The sequence below is a fragment of the Haemorhous mexicanus genome, chromosome 26 (assembly GCF_027477595.1).
Source record: "Haemorhous mexicanus isolate bHaeMex1 chromosome 26, bHaeMex1.pri, whole genome shotgun sequence".
Taxonomy (NCBI): domain Eukaryota; kingdom Metazoa; phylum Chordata; class Aves; order Passeriformes; family Fringillidae; genus Haemorhous; species Haemorhous mexicanus.
Window position 1 is genome coordinate 6,602,657 of NC_082366.1, and position 8,858 is coordinate 6,611,514.

Consider the following 8,858-nt stretch of genomic DNA (forward strand, 5'->3'; position numbering starts at 1 on the left):
CTGTAAACACCAGATGAAACTTAAACTTGCACACATATTCCCAAACTGTCACTACTGTGACAACACACTTCTGTCCAGAAACGCAATGAAACTGGTTAAATCTGCAGGGGTGTTAAAGAGCCTGGCTCACAAACTGAAGGGACATTACAGCAGACCTCGTTATTTTTGGTGTTTCAGTATGTGGGTGGGTGGGGGGATGGATGGATGGATGGGGGATGGATGGATGGATGGGGAATGGATGGGGAATGGATGGATGGATGGATGGATGGATGGATGGATGGATGGATGGATGGATGGATGGATAAATGGATGGATGGATGGATGGATGGATAAAATGGATGGATCCTTAGCAGAATCGTCCCTGTTGCTGGGATAATCAGACAGGTGAGAAACACAGAATATCTGTTTATTCATAGGGAGAAAAAAATGCAGATTTTCTTGAATTTCTTGGGTAAGGGAAAAAAGTGTAAGTATAGACAGAGCGCAGGCAACTGATCCTGTGTAGAAACAAACAGAAAATCCCAGAACCCCCAGATGAATAAACAAAACCAGCAGCAAAACCAACACCAGACCACCAGACAATGAGAGCTGAAAGCCTTTAAAGTTAGGGAAAGAACTTGGCAGAACGGGCAGAACAAAGCATGCCTGGAAATCTCCCAACAGATCTTGGTAACATCTGTGTTTTTGACTGGAGAAACTGAATTGCTTGTTTGTTAATTAGGAGGGCTGGTATGTTGCTATGAGGAGTTTGAAATGGGAATAATAAACCTGCCATGAGGATTACCATTCGCTTTTCCTAGATAAATATTTCTGCTCAAAAGTTAGATTCCTGAGGAATGTTTTGGTCATCACAGTGTTTGATACTTCTGTGTAAGAGTTGGGGAAAAGCATGTTATCAAGTGCCTTGAAAAAACACTTTATTCTTTAAAGAAGCATTCTCTGTTGTAGCTGGGCATTAAATATTCCTGGCCACAAACACTCTTTCCTTCAAGCAAATTCCAGTTTGAGAGGAAACACTACCAGTCTTCCAAGGGCTAGGAATCCTCTTGGCTGAGGTTTAAGAGCTAGGGTGGAACATGATCTTGGCAAAGACCCTAGATAAAAATCTCTTTAATTTCACAAACTCACCAAAATCGAGGGTTGGTGGTAGAACAGGGAAGCCCCCAACCCCTTTCTGTTGCTCTTTAGGAACAGAAATCCCTGCTCCAGCTGTTAGGTTGCTCATCCAACATCAGCCTGTGCCAGTGTAAAGAACAATTCCCCAGGACTTCTTGCACATCCAAGCAGAAAAGGCTCAGTTTTACCTTCAGCACATCAAACGCTGCAGTCTGGAGGGCAGGGCACCAGGAAGGTGTTTCCCTGGACTCCATCACACCCTCGTCAGTGGTGCTGCAGTCAATGGCAGCGCTGATCTCTTGCAGCCTTGCAGCTGTGCAGCACAGCTCAGATGGTTTCAGGGCAGCAGCTGAGGTGCTTCATCTTGTTCTGCCGGATCACGGTGAGATCTGCAGCTCTGAGCGGCCTCGGGTGCTCGAAGAACGAGGTTTGTTTGTGTCTGGGGCTTCACAAGGGCAGACAAAACCCGGCTGGGCTGGAATGGGAGGGGGGACCCGTGGGGAAGGAGGGGAGCCGGGCTCCTGCCCGGAGCAGGGACAGGAGCATCAGACCTTTTGTCAGAGCAGCTGGATCATCTCTTACCAGCCAGCATCACCTGATGTACCTCAAGCAAACTGACAGAGCCTGAAGGTGTAGTCAGGAAGTGCTGGTGATTTATTTCCCCACTGATTTTCAGCTCCAGTGGAATGCACAGATAAAATGCAAAAATATAACAGCTTAGAAATAACTCTTCTGTGATTATATCCAGGCCTTTCCTCTTTAAATATTCAGAGGAAATGTAAATGTATTCATGGCATTGTGTATTCCGGCTGTAGAAACGCATTTGCAGTGTGTCAATGTGTTAGAAAAATAATGGAAAATACTATTTTCTAATAAAAAACCTCACAAAAATTGAAGGCAGTAAGGCTAGCAGAAGTTGTCCCAAAGAGGATGTATCGTTCCCTGGGTTCTCTATTTGAAATTCAGATTGTAATTACAGCATTGTACTTGGAGATTGCCCTAACAGTGATTTAGGTTCTTTCCAGCAGCCGTTTCTCTGTGGTGAAGGGGCTCTGCTGGTGACACATAAATTCCTCTGACAGATGTGGTGAGCTGGCTCCATCCTGCCTGGGCACTGTGCAGGGAGGTGCTCTAACTCCTTGAAAAGGTTGTTTAGAAAGGTAAAAAATCGCTGGCCTGTTCATGTTGGGCATCTAATTATTTTCAGGAGGATGGTCCTGGTATCTTTGGGGGTATGAGGCTGTCCAGGGAAGTGGCAGGGATGTGAGGAGGATCTGGATCTCACATGCACTCAGCATTGCTGTGGGTGTAAATGGAATTAGGGACATTGCCAGCTGTGATGTGCTGGCAGCTGCTGGGATCATATATAAAAATAATTAACATTATATAAAAATATAATTTATAGGTATAAATTATATACTATAGATATAATTTTAAATTATAACTGTGTCTGTCTTCTGTAGTTTCCTTCCAGACTATCTCCAAATATCTAAAACTTTTCAGTGCAAGTTAATGCACAAAACTATTGCAATTTAAAATGTAACCTTCAAAATATGAGTGTGGATGGATTGGTGTCAGAGACATTACATTTGATAAAGAGAATTTATTTAAAGGTTAACATATCTATGAACAATTGTGTCTTGCCGAGAGCTATAATATAAAATCCTGGAAGTCAGGCTGTCAAAACTTAAGTTATTTTTATGAGGACTTCCACAGAAAAGCTGAGATAATACAGCATATCAATAATTTACTTTAGACATTTTGATTTGTATTTATTAATAAATGCAGCTTGCATATGTAGTTTCCACAGTAATTAAATTGTAATGTGGAAGGAATGGAAAAGGTGATAGGCCTTTGGCTGAGAGCAAGGGGAACGTGTCATGTAGGCTTAAAATATTGCTAGTCTTCCAGAAGCCATTAACTATAAACAATGTCGGCATTTTGATTGCATTTTAAGGAGGAAAAATACCCGACCTTGAAAAACAATATATAACTTTGTGTGGAAAGAAACAAAACTCTGCACTGGAAACGATTGCAGCTCCGCGGGGCAGCTGATGTATGTGCTGCCCCAAGACAAACTCTGCCTCTCCCTTACACATCCCTCACCCTCCTGCAAGCCTGTCGTTCTGTTTCTGTTATTCTGATGTACCCTCTGCTGTCCCCCTGCCTTTCTTTTAGTCCTGTGGGGTTGGGCTGAAATCCACATTGTTTGAAACAGGGCTGGGCAGATCCCTTCGATTTGGGGTCTTCCTGCTCGGGAGCAAACTCTGTCTTTGCAAAGACTTGGTGGTGTCCAGACCTCTACATCTGAAAGCAGGGAAACGTGGAAGTCTCTTCCTTCTGCAGCTGTTTAATTCTTGCAGTAAACTTTTGATCCTGTGGGATGAGAAGGGCCTCAGAGCTGAGGAGCTGACTCATTTCATTACGGAGCTGAAATCGCTGGCACTGCAGAAACAGGACACACTGAATGGGATTGGTGAGGCTCTGCTACAAGTACACAAAAATACAGCTTCAAAATTATCCTGATAATCACAGAGATGCTTCATAAGTAACTTTGTGAGGCAACATTCAAACAGTCTTACAATAAACTACGGAGCTTTATTATTTTATCTATATGGTAGATGAGAATTTGGGGTCCAGAACAAATCCAGGTTGATTGCCACTGCAGAACAATTTTATTTCTTCTGACCATAACCTTATCCCTTTCCAATGGTGTTTTTTAAATGAGTAATGTTGTACAAGTTGATTCTGGTGATGTCCTGCCCACAAACATTCATTCTGAACTTACATTTGAACTCAGCTCTACTGAGACATGACACCCTGTGATCAGCAGTGGTTTGTGATGGGGCTGGGATTTTGAGGATTAGAATCCTCTGAGGATTCTATCAAACCCTCAAGCTTGCCTCAGTCCCCCTTTAAGAAAAGCAGGCAGAAGAATAAGCATCTTTGTAAGACTGCAAAGCAGATATAGCAGATAAAACTAGATGTGATTTCTTCTCCAAACTCTGACTTCTCAATCCCATTCTGCCAAGAACGTGCTTTGAGGGATGAGCAGCCAAAATGCATTTCTTGAAGATCCACACAATGGATGTAAAAATGGAAGTGTGAGGAAATGCTGACATGCAGGGGCACAGGCTTGGTCTCCATTCCTGATGGTGGCTTTTTAGGCAAGGGAAAATCAGGGTTCGTGCTGCTCTCCTTGCTTATCCAGCAAAGCCTGCAAGTCACACTCCGAGGGCTGCTGCAGGGCTGGAGGTCTGAATCAGCTGCACCATTAGGCTGCAGGAGGAAGACTCTAGTTCACACATGTTCTTCTTTCTGTTTTTTTATTTTTTTTGCCTTTTTGAAATGGAACATCAACAACAGTTCAGCGGAGCTCAAAATTAAAGCTCAGGAGCGATCGGTTAAATCTCAAAAAATTGCAGGGGGGAAATAGAGTGAGAAATTAGTTTCTTAATATTGACATGATACTGCAACCTTCATTATAAATAAGATTGTCAGCTGACACCCATTCAGTTTTACATACGGATTTCTTATGTCTGAGGGGACCATGAGCATTTCCTCCCAGTGCAGAAATCCAAACAGATCCGTGTGGAATGGGTTAATGTTCATTAAACCAGGCCTTCCTGGGCAGAGCAGGTGTTTGTACTGCTGCCACCTGCGGGGCCTGAAAAGCTTTCTGCAGGTGAGTCTGTTGCAAGGGGCTAAACTGGCTCTGTGTCCTCCATCCCAAGTGCAATTGTCACTGCCTTTTGTAGTTTCTTTCCTTCAGCCAATTAAAGATGTTCAGGACTTGTTGGACTGCTAGATGAATTGCTGTCTGCACACACACACATATAGATCTATGTTCATATATCTATTTAAATATACAGAGCTTATTATTACTTTTTTTTTTAAACACGTGATCAGTTTTTGTGATTTTCTAGGGGGAAAATTAGGACTGAAATTAAATGCAAAATTGGGGATGAAATATGAGAACTGCAGAGTAGCTAAGTCCCCTCATGTTCCAGACTGCTGCCAGGACAAGCCATTCAGGAATATCCCCTGAAGGACAAATATTTTATAGCTATGACAAATGCCCAAATAGCTAGGAAGGGGTTTTGCTGCTTTATCTGTCTTTTCTTCATTATGCAAAAAAAAAGGGAATATTCTTTCTTTGGGTGGATTAGGAACTGTCTGGGATTCTGTGCAGGAATGATTTCTATTTCCTGGAGTGCATGCAGTGGTACCTGATCAGAATATTTCCTTTCCCCACCCAATCTAGACACAAGGGCAGGACATGGAAAGAGGGCAAAGTCATTATTAAGCTTGCCATGAAAATTCTGTGCAGTTCCCAATGGTGTGCTTGTGAAAATTTTTGAAATAGATGTTTCTGATTTGAAGTGGTTTGCATGGGGATCACACCTCTGTGGTTATAGGAACTGGGTATGAACTGAGTTTGGATGTGAAGAGAATTTACATTTCCTGCCCCTTGGCCCTGGAAATGCAATATTGACCCTCTCCTAACCCAGAGTGAGCTATAGAAAAGCTGCTGAATTTCCCCCAAGATGTCCCAACACATCTTTAAATTGAATTTTGACAGTTCTCCATCCCACAGGCCTCCCACAATCTCAGCTGGGTGCAGACAGCCCTGGCTGGCAGTGCCCTGCCCCAGTTCAGTCACTCCAGCTCTGTCCCAGGCTGTGTCCCTGCCCCAAAGTGCAGCTCCAGAGTGGGAAATGCAGAACCCTAAACCAGAACCCAGAGAGGGAAATGCACCTTCATTTCTGTCTGTTTTTTGTGTCTCTTGAGCTGTCTGCACAATGAGAACTGCAGAGGAGCAGACTGGGGCTGCAGGCACATCTTGTTCAACCCCTAATTAAAGTTTCTGAAATGTTCTTTCACGTGGAGTTGGCAATGCTTTTTTTCCCTCTGCCCAGAACTCCCTTCAGTTTTTCTGTGTCTGTCTGGGTTGCATCAGGTGCAATATGGTAAATTTGGATGGAAGTTGTCAATGGAAGACATTTAATTAGCTGTGTTGTCCACAGAATAAAGTCTTTATTAGTAGGGTGTAAAATCACAATAACATTCTTTGCTGTCATATTCATTTACAAGTTTATAACTAATTAGCTGTCAGTTCTCAGCCTCAGGCCCTGTCTTGCACACTTCCAGAACATTTTCCTTTTTCCAAAACACTGTTCCAGTAGACCTCCTGTCCCAGGCACTCCCAATGTGCTGACTGGGGGGTTACCCCTTTATTTGGTTATGAGTTAACTAATTTACCTGTTCACTTGCTTGCTTGGGTGCTCTTCCCACATTTTCTGGTACTTCAGGAGTTTTGTGTCTGAAAGCTAAAGTTCTTCCACATTTTTTGAGCGAGACCTTTTCCACCTCTCATTGTGTAGCTCTGAGCTTTTATTCAGGATAGCTGTCACATTAAAAAAAACAAAAACCAAACCTGAGAGCTCTTTACTCCAGGTATTTCCTGTCTCCTCCTTGGTTTGGGGTGAAGGACATTTCCCATTGTGGAAATATGAGTGAGAGATGGGCAGTGAGAGATGGGCAGTGAGAGATGTGCCTGGTGGGTTTTTGGTTTTCCCTCTAAAAGCTGGTTAGATATGAAGTGTGGAGGCCAGGCAGGGTGGGCTCTGTGGGGTGTGTGGGGCTGGAGCTGGTTCTGTGACTTGGTTTGGGGTGAAGGACGTTTCCCATTGCTGAATTTTGAGTGAGAGATGGGCAGTGAGAGATGGGCAGTGAGAGATGGGCAGTGAGAGATGGGCAGTGAGAGATGTGCCTGGTGGGTTTTTGGTTTTTCCCTCTAGAAGCTGGTTAGATATGAAGTGTGGAGGCCAGGCAGGGTGGGCTCTGTGGGGCTGGAGCTGGTTCTGTGACTTGGTTTGGTGACAAAGACAATGGATTGGTGGCAGTTTCTAATTTTAGGATGATCTTTGTATTTTCCTGACTCCAGAGACAATACAGATTGCAATTATTTCTGTAGCAGAATAACAGGCATGTAGAGAGGCAAACAGATTTATTTCCCAAGTGTCTTGTCTTTGAATAATGTTTTTCCATCTGCATATCACTGCTGCTTTCTCTGCCCCCAAAACCTTATATTATTCCTCTATTTTCATCTTTATTGATTATTTTTCTGCTTAGGCATTTGCAGGAGTTTCCAGCCTATGGATTTCAGCACTGTGCAGTTTGCAGCTCCCAGAGACCCATCCTGAAGACAGCAGAGTGGTGCAAAGCTGCTCCAGCCCTGCTGCTGCTGCTCTGATGAACTTTGCTGGCATTAATGAGCACTCCTGGCCTCCCTGCCCACGGCAGAGGAGGTGGAACTGCAAGATCCAGCCCAAATCATTCTGGAGTTCTAGGATTTATTACAGTAAAGTATTAAATGGCTTTTTAGCACGTCTTCATAATGTGCTCCTAAACTAGGAGGTGATCGCAGAAAACTTGGAATTTGAAAAAGACCTTTGAAAAAAAAAATCAGGTAATTTTCCACACAAAACAATAGGCAAAAGTATTACCTCACAAAGCAGTAGAAGTTCTTCAGGAATTCAAATCTCTTTTATTTCATCTGAAAATTGTGCCTGCTGGCAACAGAAATGGTACCCTTTTCCAGTGTAACTTCATCTTTTAGAAGAACCAACTTTAAAGTTCAGTTTTAAGGAGCCAGGCTCTGAAGCCCAGCCCCTGAAGATGGCTGGCACAAGCCAGCAGCGCAGACACTGCAGCCTGTCCATCCCCCTGCTCTTTATCCCTGTGTTTTATCCTTAGAAAAGTGGTCAGAGAAAACATTTCTTTTTTATTAAACAATAGAAATAAGGGATAACACTGAACTCAATTTACTGCAGCTGGTTTTGCACTGTGTAGTGCAACACTGCTGACTTGTGTGGATGCATCTGAAAGCCTTTCATACCAAAGATTGACTCCAGGCTAAGGTGAAAACAAGAGCAACAAAGCAAGAGGAAATGATGAGTCTATTTTCTCAGAGGAGAGGTGGGGAAAAAAAAAGATTTTCCTGATGAAGTTTAGCAGGGTAGGACAGGAAAGGACTATTTTCAGAAAAAATGACTTTTTAAGTGACTTAGTTTAACTCAGAGCATTTTTGTTTTCTCAGTAGTCCAAGTCAATGCCAAGGAACATTTAATCCATTGGGTTCATGATCCTGGAGGTGCAGCTCCCCAGTGGCCCCTGTGGGTGTGAAACACAGCAAAAGCAAAGCCTAAAGGCAGGGCCAGCCTTTCTTGGTGTGTTTTAACCATTTGTGCTTTGGCACAGCCTGCCAGAGCAGGGAGTGTTCCACCTGACCCCAGGAATGCTGGCTCCTGGCTTTGGGATTCAGCCCCCTGAGGAGGGAAGGGGTCAGGAGACAGGAAACTGCTGGCCTGGCTTTGAGAAAATTCTCTCAGAAGGGGAGCTGTGCATCTCTAACCACAGCCAGGACTCTCTGGTTTGTTTCTGCTTCTGTTTGCTTTTATTTGTAGGGGTGCTTTGGGACATTAGAAGCAAGAAATTAATTTAGCAGTGTGAATAGAGAGGATGGAGAATAAAAGAGACCCAAGTCACTAAGGATCAGTCCCTAACTCAGTTGTAAAATAATGTCTGGAAACAAATCACCAACATTCTGCCTTCTCCTCCAAGGGGTAATGGCTTTAAAATGAGAAAAGGCAGATTCAGAGGAGATACTAGGAAGAAATTCTTTATTCAGAGGGTGGTGGGGCCCTGGCACAGGCTGCCCAGAGAGGTTGTGGGTTCTT